General features: G+C 51.2%; 1 pseudogene; it reads left to right on the forward strand.

The window, feature by feature from the left end:
* The first annotated feature begins 13,582 nt into the window (after positions 1 to 13,582).
* On the forward strand, positions 13,583 to 14,609 carry LOC147092205 (erythroblast NAD(P)(+)--arginine ADP-ribosyltransferase-like; annotated as a pseudogene).
* Positions 14,610 to 17,137: the final 2,528 nt, after the last annotated feature.

The raw sequence follows: 17,137 nt of genomic DNA on the forward strand, positions 1-17,137 counted from the left end.
TGCGCAGTGCTCCAAGTGTGATAGGGAGACCAGAACTGTGCGCAGTGCTCCAAGTGTGATAGGGAGACCAGAACTGTGCACAGTACTCCAAGTGTGATATGGAAACCAGAACTGTGCGCAGTGCTCCAAGTGTGATATGGAGACCAGAACTGTGCGCAGTGCTACAAGTGTGATATGGAGACCAGAACTGTGCGCAGTACTCCAAGTGTGATATGGAGACCAGAACTGTGCGCAGTGCTCCAAGTGTGATATGGAGACCAGAACTGTGCGCAGTACTCCAAGTGTGATATGGAGACCAGAACTGTGCGCAGTACTCCAAGTGTGATATGGAGACCAGAACTGTGCGCAGTGCTCCAAGTGTGATATGGAGACCAGAACTGTGCGCAGTACTCCAAGTGTGATATGGAGACCAGAACTGTCCGCAGTGCTCCAAGTGTGATAGGGAGACCAGAACTGTGCACAGTGTTCCAAGTGTGATATGGAGACCAGAACTGTGCACAGTAACTCCAAGTGTGATATGGAGACCAGAACTGTGCACAGTACTCCAATTGTGATATGGAGACCAGAACTGTGCACAGTGCTCCAAGTGTGATATGGAGACCAGAACTGTGCACAGTGCTCCAAGTGTGATATGGAGACCAGAACTGTGCACAGTGCTCCAAGTGCGGTCTAACCAAGGTTCAGTATGTTTGCATGTTGACCGTGAGAAGTTGTTTAAAGTGGAGAGGACGATGAGACAGAGCGCATTTATTCATTGCCCACAGAACATTCAGATATGTGTGAGATGCGAGGTGGAAAGTTTAAGATAGGAGGAAGTGGTTTTGCTTCATCGTGTGGATTAAAATAATTCTGCTGAGCGACTAATTTCTTGCAGAGTGTACGTGATTGTGATGACAAGTTGGTTTATTGCCGAAATCTTTGTGTTGAAGTAAAGATGGAGTGGCTGTTTCACATTCTGTTCCTGACGTCCTGTGAGTACCTCAACGCTGACTTCAGTTCCCTAAACCCTTTGTCCTCTACTGCTACATATCTTCCTGATCAATGACTTTCTTTCCTACCTGTCAGTCGTGGCTCAGTGGGTCTCAGTCTCTCTCTCGCCTCTGAGTCAGACGGTCATGGGTTCCTGATTCTCCACTCCAGAGACTTGAGCCCCATAATCCCAGGCTGACAATCCCTGGTTGCCCAGTACTGAGGGAGCGCCACACTGTCGGAGGAGCAGTACTGAGGGAGCGGCGCACTGTCGGAGGAGCAGTAATGAGGGAGCGCTGCACTGTCAGAGGGGCAGTACTGAGGGAGCGCTGCACTGTCGGAGGAGCAGTACTGAGGGAGCGCCGCACTGTCAGAGGGGCAGTACTGAGGGAGCGCTGCACTGTCAGAGGGGCAGTACTGAGGGAGCGCTGCACTGTCGGAGGGGCAGTACTGAGGGAGTGCTGCACTGTCGGAGGGGCAGTACTAAGGGAGTGCCGCACTGTCGGAGAGGCAGTACTGAGGGAGCGCCGCACTGTCAGAGGGGCAGTACTGAGGGAGCGCTGCACTGTCGGAGGGGCAGTACTGAGGGAGTGCTGCACTGTGGGAGGGGCAGTACTGAGGGAGCGCCGCACTTTCGGAGGGGCAGTACTGAGGGAGCGCCACACTGTCGGAGGAGCAGTACTGAGGGAGCGCCGCACTGTCAGAGGGGCAGTACTGAGGGAGCGCTGCACTGTCGGAGGTGCAGTACTGAGGGAGTGCTGCACTGTTGGAGGGGCAGTACTGAGGGAGCGCTGCACTGTCAGAGGGGCAGTACTGTGGGAGTGCTGCACTGTCGGAGGGGCAGTACTGAGGGAGCACCGCACTGTCGGAGAGACAGTACTGAGGGAGTGCTGCACTCTCGGAGGGGCTGTACTGAGGGAGCGCTGCACTGTCGGAGCGGCAGTACTGAGGGAGCGCTGCACTGTCGGAGGGGCAGTACTGAGGGAGTGCTGCACTGTTGGAGGGGCAGTACTGAGGGAGCACCGCACTGTCGGAGGGGCTGTACTGAGGGAGCGCTGCACTGTCGGAGGGGCAGTACTGAGGGAGTGCTGCACTGTTGGAGGGGCAGTACTGAGGGAGCGCTGCACTGTCGGAGGGGCAGTACTGTGGGAGTGCTGCACTGTCGGAGGGGCAGTACTGAGGGAGCACCGCACTGTCGGAGAGACAGTACTGAGGGAGCGCTGCACTGTCGGATGATGCATTAAACTGAGGCCCCGACTGCCCTCTCAGGTGAATACACTTGAAAACTGTCCTAGGCCCAACCATCTTCAGCTGCTTCATCAATGACCTTCCCTCCAACATAAGGTCAGAAATGGGGATGTTCGCTGATGACTGCACAGTATTCAGCGCCATTCACAACTCCTCGGTTAATGAAGCAGTCCATGCCAGCATGTAACAAGACCCGGACGACGTTCAGGCTTGGACTGATAAGTGGCAGGTAACATTCGCGCCACACAAGTGCCAGGCAATGACTGTCTCCAACAAGCGAGAGTCTAACCACCTCCCCTTGACATTCAACGGCATTACCATCGCCGAATCCCCCACCATCAACATCCTGGGGGTCACCATTGACCAGAAACTTAACTGGACCAGCCACATAAATACTGTGGCTACAAGAGCCGGTCAGAGGCTGGGAATTCTGCAGCGAGTGTCTCACCTCCTGACTCCCCAAAGCCTTTCCACCATCTACAAGGCACAAGTCAGGAGTGTGATGGAATACTCTCCACTTGCCTGGATGAGTGCAGCTCCAACAACACTCAAGAAGCTCGACACCATTCAGGATAAAGCAGCCCGCTTGATTGGCACCCCATCCACCACCTTAAACATTCACTCCCTCCACCACCGGCGCACCGTGGCTGCAGTGTGTACCATCTACAAGATGCACTGCAGCAACTCGCCAAGGCTTCCTCGGCAGCACCTCCCAAACCCGCGACCTCTTCCACCTAGAAGGACAAGGGCAGCAGGCGCACAGGAACACCACCACCTCCAAGTTCCCCTCCAAGTCACACACCATCCTGACTTGGAAATATATCGGCCGTTCCTTCATCGTCGCTGGGTCAAAATCCTGGAACTCCCTCCCTAACAGCACTGTGGGAGCACCTTCACCACACGGACTGCAGCGGTTCAAGAAGGCGGCTCACCACCACCTTCTCGAGGGCAACTAGGGATGGGCAATAAATGCCGGCCTTGCCAGCGACGCCCACATCCCACAAACGAATGAAAATAAATTGTCTGTAAAGTGCTTTGGGATATCCGGTGGTCGTGAAAGGCGCTATATAAATGTCACTCTCCTTTTTTACTATTGCAGAGAAGATCAGGGGAGAGTTAAACCCGGTCTCCTGGGGCCAAAATTTATCCCTCAAACAACATCACTAAAACAGATGATCTGGTCATTGTCACATTGGGATCTTGCTGTGCGCAAAATGGTTTCCGCATTTCCTGCACGACAACACTTCAAAAACAAAGCACTTAATTGGCTATGAAGCGCTTTGGGACGTGCCGGAGGAGGAGAAAGGCGCTGTCGAAATGCGAAAGTCTTTCAATGAAGGGAAATGTGTGACCCAACCTGCTCACAGCAAGCTCCTCTCCCGAACTAGGCTGGAGGCAGACTGAGCCAAGATCAAAGTGTGATATGGAGACCAGAACTGTGCACAGTGCTCCAAGTGTGATACGGAGACCAGAACTGTGCACAGTGCTCCAAGTGTGATATGGAGACCAGAACTGTGCACAGTGCTCCAAGTGTGATATGGAGACCAGAACTGTGCACAATACTCCGAGTGTGATACGGAGACCAGAACTGTGCACAGTGCTCCAAGTGTGATATGGAGACCAGAACTGTGCACAGTGCTCCAAGTGTGATATGGAGACCAGAACTGTGCACAGTGCTCCAAGTGTGATATGGAGACCAGGACTGTGCACAGTGCTCCAAGTGGATATGGAGACCAGAACTGTGCACAGTACTCCAAGTGTGATACGGAGACCGGAACTGTGCACAGTACTCCAAGTGTGATATGGAGACCAGAACTGTGCACAGTGCTCCAAGTGTGATATGGAGACCAGAACTGTGCGCAGTGCTCCAAGTGTGATATGGAGACCAGAACTGTGCACAGCGCTCCAAGTGTGATATGGAGACCAGAACTGTGCACAGTGCTCCAAGTGTGATATGGAGACCAGAACTGCGCACAGTGCTCCAAGTGTAATATGGAGACCAGAACTGTGCGCAATGCTGCAAGTGTGATATGGAGACCAGGACTGTGCACAGTGCTCCAAGTGTGATATGGAGACCAGAACTGTGCACAGTAACTCCAAGTGTGATATGGAGACCAGAACTGTGCACAGTGCTCCAAGTGGATATGGAGACCAGAACTGTGCACAGTACTCCAAGTGTGATACGGAGACCGGAACTGTGCACAGTGCTCCAAGAGTGATATGGAGACCAGAACTGTGCACAGTGCTCCAAGTGTGATATGGAGACCAGAACTGTGTACAGTAACTCCAAGTGTGATATGGAGACCGGAACTGTGCACAGTAACTCCAAGTGTGATATGGAGACCAGAACTGTGCACAGTGCTCCAAGTGTGATATGGAGACCAGAACTGTACGCAGTGCTCCAAGTGTGATATGGAGACCAGAACTGTGCACAGTAACTCCAAGTGTGATATGGACACCAGAACTGTGTACAGTAACTCCAAGTGTGATATGGAGACCACAACTGTGCACAGTAACTCCAAGTGTGATATGGAGACCGGAACTGTGCACAATGCTCCAAGTGTGATATGGAGACCAGAACTGTGCACAGCGCTCCAAGAGTGATATGGAGACCAGAACTGTGCACAGTGCTCCAAGTGTGATATGGAGACCAGAACTGTGCACAGTAACTCCAAGTGTGATATGGAGACCAGAACTGTGCACAGTGCTCCAAGTGTGATATGGAGACCAGAACTGTGCACAGTAACTCCAAGTGTGATATGGAGACCAGAACTGTGCACAATGCTCCAAGTGTGATATGGAGACCAGAACTGTGCACAGCGCTCCAAGAGTGATATGGAGACCAGAACTGTGCACAGTGCTCCAAGAGTGATATGGAGACCAGAACTGTGCACAGTGCTCCAAGTGTGATATGTGCTTTGTGCATTGAGTGCTGTTGGAGTTTTGCTAAGTGGGAGAAAAATCATTTAAGTGTATTTTGTGAATTTTAGTGTGTTAAGAAGTCAATTATTTGAAGTAAGTTTAATTTTTTAAGGGTTTTTTAAACTCTTGGGCAGTTTAAACAGGAAGTAGAATCCGGGTATAAAAGGGGAGGGGCTAGTGCGGTGCACGGAGTGCTTTGTGCATTGAGTGCTGTTGGAGTTTTGCTAAGTGGGAGAGTTCGGATAAGTGGGAGGTGAGGGTGTGTTTTTTGCTCTGTTTTGTTCCCCACTCCCAGGCTTAGACAGCACTGCGGAGGCGGAGCAGCGAGACGAGTCAACCAAACAGGCTCCACAGACAGTATTCAAGGAGGAGGTTGGTGATCAGCTGGTTGGTTGGTTATCTTCCTTCTCTTCTCTTTCATACCTTTAAGTTGGTAAGTCCTATTGAATAGTGGTGTGATATTATCATATATATCCAGGCAGGGTCTTCAAAACTAATAATAAGAAATTAAATTAATTATATAGAATGGAGCAGGTGATGTGTTACTGTTGCGAGATGTGGGAGCCGGTGAACCCCATTGAGGCTAACGGTGATTACATCTGCGACAAGTGTTTGCTGCTAGAGGAACTCAAGTTCCATGTTATGGAGCTTGAGACCGAGCTTCGGACACTGCGACACATCAGGGAGGGGGAGAAGTTCCTGGATTCTATGTTTCAGGAGATGGTCACACCTATGAAGTTAATTACTGCAGATGTAGTCCGTGGTCAGGGACAGGACGGTGTGACTACGAGTGAGGAAGGTACAGGGATCCAGGATGTAGTGTTGAAGGAGACGCAGCCCTTGTTCTTGTCCAGCAGGATCGAGGTTCTTACTCCCTGTGAGGGCGGGAGCGGGGACTGCAGGGAGGATGAGCAACCTGGCCACAGCACCGTGGTACAGGGGGCCATTCAAGTGGAGGGAGTAAAAAGAAATGTTGTAGTGGTAGGGGATAGTATCATTAGGGGGATAGATAGAGTTCTCTGCAGTCAAGAGCGGGAGTCCCGAAGGCTGTGTTGCCTGCCTGGTGCCAGGGTTAAGGACATCTCTTCTGGGCTGGAAAGAAACTTGCAGTGGGAGGGGGAGGATCCAGTTGTCGTGGTCCATGTTGGTACAAACGACGTAGATAGGACAAGGAAGACGGTTCTGTTAAAGGAGTATGAGCAGCTAGGGGTCAAATTAAAAAACAGAACCTCAAGGGTAATAATCTCTGGGTTATTACCTGAGCCACGAGCGAATTTGGCTAGGATAAATAAAATTAAAGAGTTAAATGCGTGGCTCAAAGACTGGTGTGGGAGAAATGGGTTTTGCTTCTTGGGACACTGGCACCAGTACTGGGACAGGAGGGAGCTGTTCTGTTGGGACGGACTCCACTTGGCCAGTGCTGGGACTAGAGTCCTGGCGAATCATATAACTAGGGCTGTAGAGAGGGCTTTAAACTAATTAGTGGGGGGGAGGTTTCTAGAGAGCAAATCATAGAAATGACAACAGAGAAGGTCATAGACTTAGGTAGCAGTGGGGGAATTAAAAAACAGAATGTGTCAGGAAGGGACAGAAGGTATGGAGTAAAAAGTAAAGTACTAAAAAGGGAAAAAACAGGAACTAAGTGTTACAAAACATATTTGAAAGTTCTTTATCTGAATGCACGTAGCATTCGTAACAAAATGAATGAGTTAACGGCACAAATAATGACATATGGGTATGATCTTGTGGCCATTACAGAAACATGGCTGCAGGGTGACCATGACTGGGAATTAAACATACCAGGTTATTTAACAATCAGGAAGGACAGGCAGGAAGGGAGAGGAGGTGGGGTGGCTATGTTAATAAAGGAAGGAATCACTATAATACAGAGAAATGATATTGGGTCAAAGGAGCAGGATAGTGAAACAGTTTGGGTGGAGGTAAGGAATAATAAGGGGAAAAAAACACTAGTGGGTGTAGTCTATAGGCCTCCGAACAGTTGCAACTCTGTTGGACGGAGTATTAATCAGGAAATAGTTGAGGCTTGTAATAAGGGAACAGCTATAATTATGGGGGATTTTAATTATCATATTAACTGGACAAATCAAATTGGGCAGAGCAGCCTTGAGGAAGAGTTCATTGAGTGTATTAGGGATGGGTTTCTTGAGCAGTATGTAACTAAACCGACCAGGGGGCAAGCAACCTTAGATTTGGTCCTGTGTAATGAGACAGGATTAATTAAAAATGTCCTAGTAAAGGATCCCCTTGGAATGAGTGACCATAACATGGTTGAGTTCCATATTCAATTAGAGGGTGAGAAGGTTGGATCTCAAACAAGCGTGCTGAGCTTGAATAAAGGAGACTATGAAGGTATGAGAGCGGAATTAATTAGAGTGGACTGGGAAAATAGATTAAAGGGTAAGACGGTACATGACCAGTGGTGTACATTTAAGGAGTTATTTTACAACTTCCAAGAAAAATATATTCCACTGAGGAAAAAAGGGTGTAAAAGAAAAGATAGCCATCCGTGGCTAAGTAAAGTAATTAAGGATAGTATCCGACTAAAAACAAGGGCATATAAGGTAGCCAAATCTAGTGGGAGGATGGAAGATTGGGAAGTCTTTAAAAGACAGCAAAAAATAACAAAAAGATTGATTAAGAAAGGGAAGATAGATTATGAAAGTAAATTAGCAAAAAATATAAAAACAGACAGTAAAAGTTTCTATAGTTATATAAAAAGAAAAAGGGTGGCTAAAGTAAATGTTGGTCCCTTAGAGGATGAGACCGGGAAATTAATGGTGGGAAACATGGAGATGGCAAAAACACTGAACAATTATTTTGTATCAGTCTTTACAGTAGAGGACACTAAGAATATCCCAACACTGGACAAACAGGGGGCTCTAGGGGGGGAGGAACTAAATACAATTAAAATCACTAAGGAAGTGGTACTTGGTAAAATAATGGGACTCAAGGCAGATAAATCCCCTGGACCTGATGGCTTGCATCCCAGGGTCTTGAGGGAAGTAACGGTAGGGATTGTGGATGCATTGGTAATAATTTTCCAAAACTCACTGGACTCAGCAAAGGTCCCGGCAGATTGGAAAACTGCTAATGTAACACCATTATTTAAAAAGGGTAGTAGGCAGAAGGCTGGAAACTATAGACCTGTTAGCCTAACATCTGTGGTTGGTAAAATGTTAGAGTCCATTATTAAGGAGACAGTAACGGGACATTTGGATAAACATAATTTAATAGGGCAAACTCAGCATGGTTTCATGAAGGGGAAGTCATGTTTAACAAATTTGCTTGAGTTTTTTGAGGAAGTAACATACAGGGTGGATAAAGGGGAACCAATGGACGTAGTGTATTTAGACTTCCAAAAGGCATTTGACAAGGTGCCACACAAAAGATTATTGCTCAAGATAAAAAATCACGGGATTGGGGGTAATATTCTGGCATGGGTGGAGGATTGGCTCTCTAACAGAAGCAGAGAGTTGGGATAAATGGTTCGTTCTCAGATTGGCAACCAGTAACTAGTGGTGTTCCGCAGGGGTCAGTGCTGGGTCCCCAACTCTTTACAATCTACATTAACGATTTGGAGGAGGGGACCGAGTGTAACATATCAAAGTTTGCAGATGATACAAAGATGGGACGGAAAGTAGTGAGTGAGGAGGACATAAAAAACCTGCAAAGGGACATAGACAGGCTAAGTAAGTGGGCAGAGATTTGGCAGATGGAATACAATACTGGAAAGTGTGAGGTTATGCACTTTGGCAGGAAAAATCATAGAGCAAGTTATTATCTTAATGGCAAGAAACTGGAAAGTACTGTAGTACAAAGGGATCTGGGGGTCCTGGTGCACGAAACTCAAAAAGTTAGTATGCAGGTGCAGCAAGTGATCAAGAAGGCCAATGGAATGTTGGCTTTTATTGCTAGGGGGTTGGAATATAAAAACAGGGAGGTATTGCTGCAGTTGTACAAGGTATTGGTGAGGCCGCACCTGGAATACTGCATACAGTTTTGGTGTCCATACTTAAGAAAAGACATACTTGCTCTCGAGTCAGTACAAAGAAGGTTCACTCGGTTAATCCCGGGGATGAGGGGGTGGTCATATGAGGAGAGGTTGAGTAGATTGGGACTCTACTCATTGGAGTTCAGAAGAATGAGAGGCGATCTTATTGAAACATATAAGATTGTGAAGGGGCTTGATCGGGTGGATGCGGTGAGGATGTTCCCAATGATGGGTGAAACTAGAACTAGGGGGCATAATCTTAAAATAAGGGGCTGCTCATTCAAAACTGAGATGAGGAGAAACTTCTTCACTCAGAGGGTGGTAGGTTTGTGGAATTTGCTGCCCCAGAAAGCTGTGGAAGCTACATCATTAAATAAATTTAAAACAGAAATAGATAGTTTCCTAGAAGTAAAGGGAATAAAGGGTTACGGGGAGCGGGCAGGAAATTGGACATGAGTCTGGGTTCGGAATGGTCATGGCCCTGTGGGTAGTGGAGCGGGCCCAGGGGCCGTGTAGCCTTGTTCTGCTCCTACTGTGTTCTAATTCTGTTAGATTTCAGGAGATAGTTTTATTCCTGTTCCTGGCTGGGGTGGAGATCGCCTTTACAGAAGGTAAGTACTGTAGAAAATATAGGGACAGAGTGATCTCCTGGAAGAATTTCGATCGCCTAGATGGGTCGGAGAGGAATTTCCCAGATTTTTTTCTCCCAAATTGGCCATTGGGTCTTTATCTGGTTTTTCGCCTCTCCCGGGAGATCACATGGGTTCGGGTGGATGCAGAGTGATAGAAGATTTGAGGTTAGGATCAGATCAGCCATGATCTTATTGAATGGTGGAGCAGGCTCGAGGGGCCGATTGGCCTACTCCTGCTCCTATTTCTTATGTTCTTATGTTCTTATGAGACCAGAACTGTGCACAGCGCTCCAAGTGTGATATGGAGACCAGAACTGTGCACAGTGCTCCAAGTGTGATATGGAGACCAGAACTGTGCACAGTGCTCCAAGTGTTATATGGAGACTAGAAATGTGCACAGTGCTCCAAGTGTGATATGGAGACCAGAACTGAGCACAGTACTCCAAGTGTGATATGGAGACCAGAACTGTGCACAGTGCTCTGTGTGATATGGAGACCAGAACTGTGCACAGGAACTCCAAGTATGACATGGAGACCAGAACTGTGCACAGTAACTCCTCCAAGTGTGACATGGAGACCAGAACTGTGCACAGTGCTTCCAGTGTGATATGGAGACTAGAACTGTGCACAGTGCTCCAAGTGTGATATGGAGACCAGAACTGTGCAAAATACTCCAAATGTGATATGGAGACCAGAACTGTGCGCAGTGCTCCAAGTGTAATATGTGGACCAGAACTGTGCTCAGTAATGCAAGTGTGATATGGAGACCAGAACAGTGCACAATGCTCCAAGTGTGATATGTAGACCAGAACTGTGCACAGTGCTCCAAGAGTGTGATGTGGAGACCAGAACTGTGCACAGTGCTCCAAGTTGATATGGAGACCAGAACTGTGCACAGTAACTCCAAGTGTGATAGGGAGACCAGAACTGTGCTCAGTACTCCAAGTGTGATATGGAGACCAGAATTGTGCACAGTAACTCCAAGTGTGATATGGAGACCAGAACTGTGCACAGTGCTCCAAGTGTGATATGGAGACCAGAACTGTGCACAGTATTCCAAGTGTGATATGGAGACCAGAACTGTGCACAGTACTCCAAGTGTGATATGGAGACCAGAGCTGTGCACAGTATTCCAAGTGTGAAATGGAGACCAGATCTGTGCACAGTGCTCCAAGTGCGCTCTAACCAAGGTTCAGCAGATTTGCTTGTTGACCGTGAGAAGTTGTTTAAAGTGGAGAGGACAATGAGACAGAGCGTATTTATTCATTGACCACAGACCATTCAGATATGTGAGATGCGAGATTGACAAGTTTATGATAGGAGGCGGTGGTTTCACTTTGTCATGTGGATTTTATTAATTCAGCTGAGTGACTAATTTCTTGCAGAGTGTACCTGATTGTGATGACAAGTTGGTTTATTGCTGAAATCCTTCTGTTGAAGTAAAGATGGAGTGGCTGTTCCACATTCTGTTCCTGTCGTCCTGTGAGTACCTCAACGCTGACTTCAATTCCCCAAACCCTTTGTCCTCTCCTGCTACATATCTTCCTGATCAATGACTTTCTTTCCTACCTGTCAGTCGTGGCTCAGTGGGTCTCAGTCTATCTCGCCTCTGAGTCAGAAGGTCATGGGTTCCAGATTCTCCACTCCAGAGACTTGAGCCCCATAATCCCAGGCTTACACTCCCTGGTTGGCCAGTACTGAGGGAGCGCTACACCGTTGGAGGGGCAGTGCTGAGGGAGCACCGCACTGTCGGAGGGGCAGTACTGAGGGAGCGCCGCACTGTCGGAGGGGCAGTACTGAGGGAGCGCGGCACTGTCGGAGGTTCAGTACTGAGGGAGCGCTGCACTGTCGGAGGGGCGGTACTGAAGGAGCGCTGCACTGTCGGAGGGGCATACTGAGGGAGCGCCACACTGTCGGAGGGGCCGTACTGAGGGAGCGCCGCACTGTCGGAGTGGCAGTACTGAGGGAGCGCTGCACTGTCGGAGGGGCAGTACTGAGGGAGCGCGGCACTGTCGGAGGGGCAGTACTGAGGGAGCGCTCCACTGTCGGAGGTTCAGTGCTGAGGGAGCGCTGCACTGTCGGAGGGGCAAACTCAGGGAGCGCCACACTGTAGGAGGGGCCGTACTGAGGGCGCGCCGCACTGTCGGAGGGGCAGTACTGAGGGAACGCTGCACTGTCGGAGGGGCAGTGCTGAGGGAGAGATGCACTGTCGGAGGGTCAGTACTGAGGGAGCGCTGCACTGTCGGATGGTTAGTACTGAGGCAGCGCTGCACTGTCGGAGGGGCAGTACTGAGGGAGCGCTGCACTGTCGGAGGGGCAGTACTGAGGTAGAGCTGCACTGTCGGATGGGCAGTACTGAGGGAGTGCTGCACTGTCGGAGGGGCAGTACTGAGGGAACGCTGCACTGTCGGATGGTTAGTACTGAGGCAGCGCTGCACTGTCGGAGGGTTAGTACTGAGGGAGCGCTGCACTGTCGGAGGGGCAGTACTGAGGGAGCGCTGCACTGTCGGAGGGGCAGTACTGAGGGAGCGCTGCACTGTTGGAGGGGCAGTACTGAGGGAGTGCTGCACTGTCAGACGGGCAGTACTGAGGGAGCGCTGCACTGTCTGAGGGGCAGTACTGAGGGAGCGCTGCACTGTCGGAGGGGCAGTACTGAGGGAGTGCTGCACTGTCGGAGGGGCTGTACTGAGGGAGCGCTACACTGTCAGAGGGGCAGTACTGAGGGAGTGCTGCACTGTTGGAGGGGCAGTACTGAGGGAGTGCTGCACTGTCGGAGTGGCAGTACTGAGGGAGTGCTACACTGTCGGAGGGGCAGTACTGAGGGAGCGCTGCACTGTCGGAGTGGCAGTACTGAGGGAGTGCTACACTGTCGGAGGGGCAGTACTGAGGGAGTGCTAAACTGTCGGAGGGGCTGTACTGAGGGAGCGCTACACTGTCAGAGGGGCAGTACTGAGGGAGTGCTGCACTGTTGGAGGGGCAGTACTGAGGGAGTGCTGCACTGTCGGAGCGTCAGTACTGAGGGAGCGTCGCACTGTCGGAGGGACAGTACTGAGGGAGTGCTGCACTGTCGGAGGGGCAGTGCTGAGGGAGCACCGCACTGTCAGAGGGGCAGAACTGAGGGAGCGCCGCACTGTCAGAGGGACAGTACTGAGGGAGCGCCGCACTGTCGGAGGGGCGATAGTGAGGGGGCGCCTCACTGTCGGAGGGGCAGTACTGAGGGAGCACTGCACTGTCGGAGGGGCAGTACTGAGGGAGCACTGCACTGTCGGAGGGGCAGTACTGAGGGAGCGCCGCACTGTCGGAAGGGCAGTACTGAGGGAGCAGCGCACTGTCGGAGGGGCAGTACTGAGGGAGCGCCGCACTGTCGGAGGGGCAGTACTGAGGGAGCGCCGCACTGTCGGAGGGGCAGTACTGAGGGAGCGTCACACTGTCGGAGGGGTCAGTACTGAGGGAGCGCCGCACTGTCGGAGGGGCAGTACTGAGGGAGCGCCGCACTGTCGGAGGGGCAGTACTGAGGGAGCGCTGCACTGTCGGAGGGGCAGTACTGAGGGAGCGCCGCACTGTCGGAGGGGCAGTACTGAGGGAGTGCCGCACTGTCGGAGGGGCAGTACTGAGGGAGCGCCGCACTGTCGGAGGGGCAGTACTGAGGGAGCGCTGCACTGTCGGAGGGGCAGTACTGAGGGAGCGCTGCACTGTCGGATAAGACCTTAAACCGAGGCCCCGTCTGCCCTCTCAGGTGACTTCACTTCAAAAGTACTTCGTTGGCTGTGAAGCGCTGTGGCACAGCCTGAGGTCGAATATGCACGGTATAAATTGGATTTCCTTCTTTCTGATTGGCAGTTTTCCAGTCAATTCTGAGGGTATAGATTGTCAGATTCTAACTGAAAGCTCAGTGTTGAACATGGAAGAAAATTCTGCCGCCTTGTCCTTCTCGCGGAGCAAGGCGTCCGATGACTTGGCGATAAAATCCCTGGACATTTAAGGATATCTGGGAACGAGCCAACACCAGTTGGAAACAGAAGTCTCTCAAAGTGCCTGGTGGTCTCCGAGAGGCGCATGTCATCGCCATGACCGCCTACACCATTCAGAGTGATTTGTACAGTAGCTTGAACAAAGAGGTTCGAAGCTATGGTGGTAACCTCAGCATATACAATGCCTGCTTTAACCTGAAGAGCTTTCACTACCTTCTCTCTGTCACCCTGGACGAGTTGAGAAACAGCTCCATTGGGCGGCTGGTGTATCGGGGGACAGAGAGAAATATCTCTGGGACGCTGGGCACTGAGATGAGGTTCAGAATATTTGCCTCCACTTCCTTCAGTGTGGCGGAGGCGGAGAAGTTTGGGACGAACCCATTCTTTGTAATAAACACATCGTACGGTGTCGATCTCCAAAGGTTCTCGGTCAGACCGTCGCAACAGGAGGTCTTGATCCCGCATTATGAGAAGTTCAAAATCACAGGCGTCACCCCCTTGTCAGGAGGGAACAGATTCACCCTCGTCTCGACAGGCTACAAGAGCGTGGAGGTGGGGCTGAAGTCAGACGGCTCCGGTGGTCTGATCGTTTATTCCATAACCCCCTGGTGGGTCTGGCTTCTGACCGCTTTGGGGATCTTAGTCTTTCTTCTGGGAGGCGGGGGTCTCATCGGGTACTTCTGCAATAAATCCTCCTGAATCCCACCTGACCAACCCCAAACCCTCACACCCTAAACCCCTCACCCCTCACCCCCTCTAACCCCTCACCCCTCTAACTCCTCACCCCCTCTAACCCCTCACCCCTCACCCCCTCTAACCCCTCACCCCTCTGACTCCTCACCCCCTCTAACCCCTCACCCCTCTGACTCCTCACCCCCTCTAACCCCTCACCCCTCTAACTCCTCACCCCCTCTAACCCCTCACCCCCTCTAACCCCTCACCCCTCTAACTCCTCACCCCCTCTAACCCCTCACCCCCTCTAACCCCTCACCCCCTCTAACCCCTCACCCCTCTAACCCCTCACCCCCTCTAACACCTCACCCCCTCTAACCCCTCACCCCTCTAACCCCTCACCCCCTCTAACCCCTCACCCCTCTAACTCCTCACCCCCTCTAACACCTCACCCCTCTGACTCCTCAACCCCTCTAACCCCTCACCCCCTCTAACCCCTCACCCCTCTAACCCCTCACCCCTCTAACCCCTCACCCCCTCTAACACCTCACCCCCTCTAACCCCTCACCCCTCTAACCCCTCACCCCTCTAACCCCTCACCCCCTCTAACACCTCACCCCCTCTAACCCCTCACCCCCTCTAACACCTCACCCCCTCTAACACCTCACCCCCTCTAACCCCTCACCCCTCTAACTCCTCACCCCCTCTAACCCCTCACCCCTCTAACTCCTCACCCCCTCTAACCCCTCACCCCTCACCCCCTCTAACCCCTCACCCCCTCTAACCCCTCACCCCTCTGACTCCTCACCGCCTCTAACCCCTCACCCCTCTAACTCCTCACCCCCTCTAACCCCTCACCCCTCTGACTCCTCACTCCCTCTAACCCCTCACCCCTCTAACCCCTCACACCCTCTAACCCCTCACCCCCTCTAACCCCTCACCCCTCTAACTCCTCACCCCCTCTAACCCCTCACCCCTCACCCCCTCTAACCCCTCACCCCTCTAACTCCTCACCCCCTCTAACCCCTCACCCCTCACCCCCTCTAACCCCTCACCCCTCTGACTCCTCACTCCTTCTAACCCCTCACCCCTCTAACCCCTCACCCCCTCTAACCCCTCACCCCCTCTAACCCCTCACCCCTCTGACTCCTCACCCCCTCTAACCCCTCACCCCTCTAACCCCTCACCCCCTCTAAACCCTCACTCCTCTAACCCCTCACCCCTCTAACCCCTCTAACCCCTCACCCCCTCTAACCCCTCACCCGCTCTAACCCCTCACCTCCTCTAACCCCTCACCCCTCTAACCCCTCACCCCCTCTAACCCCTCACCCATCTAACCCCTCACCCCCTCTAACCCCTCACCCCTCTAACCCCTCACCCCTTCTAACCCCTCACCCCTCTAACCCCTCAACCCCTCTAACCCCTCACCCCCTAAAACCCCTCACCCGTCTAACCCCTCACCCCCTCTAACCCCTCACCCCTCTAACCCCTCACCCCCTCTAACCCCTCACTCCTCTAACCCCTCACCCCTCTAATCCCTCACCCCTCTAACCCCTCACCCCTCTAATCCCTCACCCCCTCTAACCCCTCAACCCCTCACCCCCTCTAACACCTCACCCCTCTAACACCTCACCCCCTCTAACCCCTCACCCCTCTAACCCCTCACCCCTCTAACCCCTTACCCCCTCTAACCCCTCACCCCTCTAACCCCTCACCCCCTCTAACCCCTTACCCCCTCTAACCCCCCACCCCTCTAACCCCTCACCCCTCTAACCCCTCACCCCCTCTAACCCCTCACCCCTCCACCCAATACAATACAATACAATACAAATCGCTTTATTGGCATGATAAGGTACATCTTATGTTGCCAAAGCATCAAAATACATTTATGGTTGAACACATAAACGCGGTTCCATTCATACAGTGTATAAACAGGTATATCCCTGAGTTTATAAATATACATTCGCCTTGTTTATATATACTCTTGTCTTAGTTTACTGGTTGTCCCTCTGTTCATGGCAAGCTGTAACATAGTGTGCCGCCAGTGTTACACAGCTTCTCTCCTCTCCCAGTAGGAATGGGAGTTTTTGGTTGTCAGTCAGATTTCTGAATTCAGGGCATATTTGTGAGAATTTTTGGTAGAAATTCTCTCTGATGCCCTGATATTTTCCACAGGCTGTGAGGAAGTGCATCTCTGTCTCCACTACTCCCTGACTGCAGTGAGAGCATATCCTGTCTTCTCTTGGCAGCCTGGTCTGCCTGTGTCTGCCTTTTTCGATCGCTAGGCTATCTTCACTAAGTCTGTACCTTGTCAAGGTTCTTCTCAGTTTGTTATCCTTTACCATGGTCAGGTAATCAGCTGTGTTGTATTGTCTGTTTAGGGCCAAGTAGCAATTGAGTTTGCTTTGGGTTTTTGTTGTTTCTGCCCAATATGACAGATATTTTTCCTTTTGCTTAGCGACGATTGTGTTGGGTCGAATTCTTTGTGTTACCCTGTCACTGTCCTGGGACTGGTTATTGTTAGTATTGTTATTAGTTACTTTATTGAGTCCCAGGACTAGTTGACTGAGGGTATTCTTCTTTATGGTCAGCTCTTGGCATTTCAGGGCGTCGTAGTGATAGCATTGGGGGTTGCTCATTTGTAGGTGATTCCAAAATTTGGTGGCTCTTTTTTGGATAGTGATTATTAATGGATATTGGCCTAGTTCCGC

The sequence above is a fragment of the Somniosus microcephalus genome, unplaced genomic scaffold, assembly GCF_052327205.1.
Source record: "Somniosus microcephalus isolate GS21.2 unplaced genomic scaffold, FLI_Smic_1.0 unresolved_chr2, whole genome shotgun sequence".
Taxonomy (NCBI): domain Eukaryota; kingdom Metazoa; phylum Chordata; class Chondrichthyes; order Squaliformes; family Somniosidae; genus Somniosus; species Somniosus microcephalus.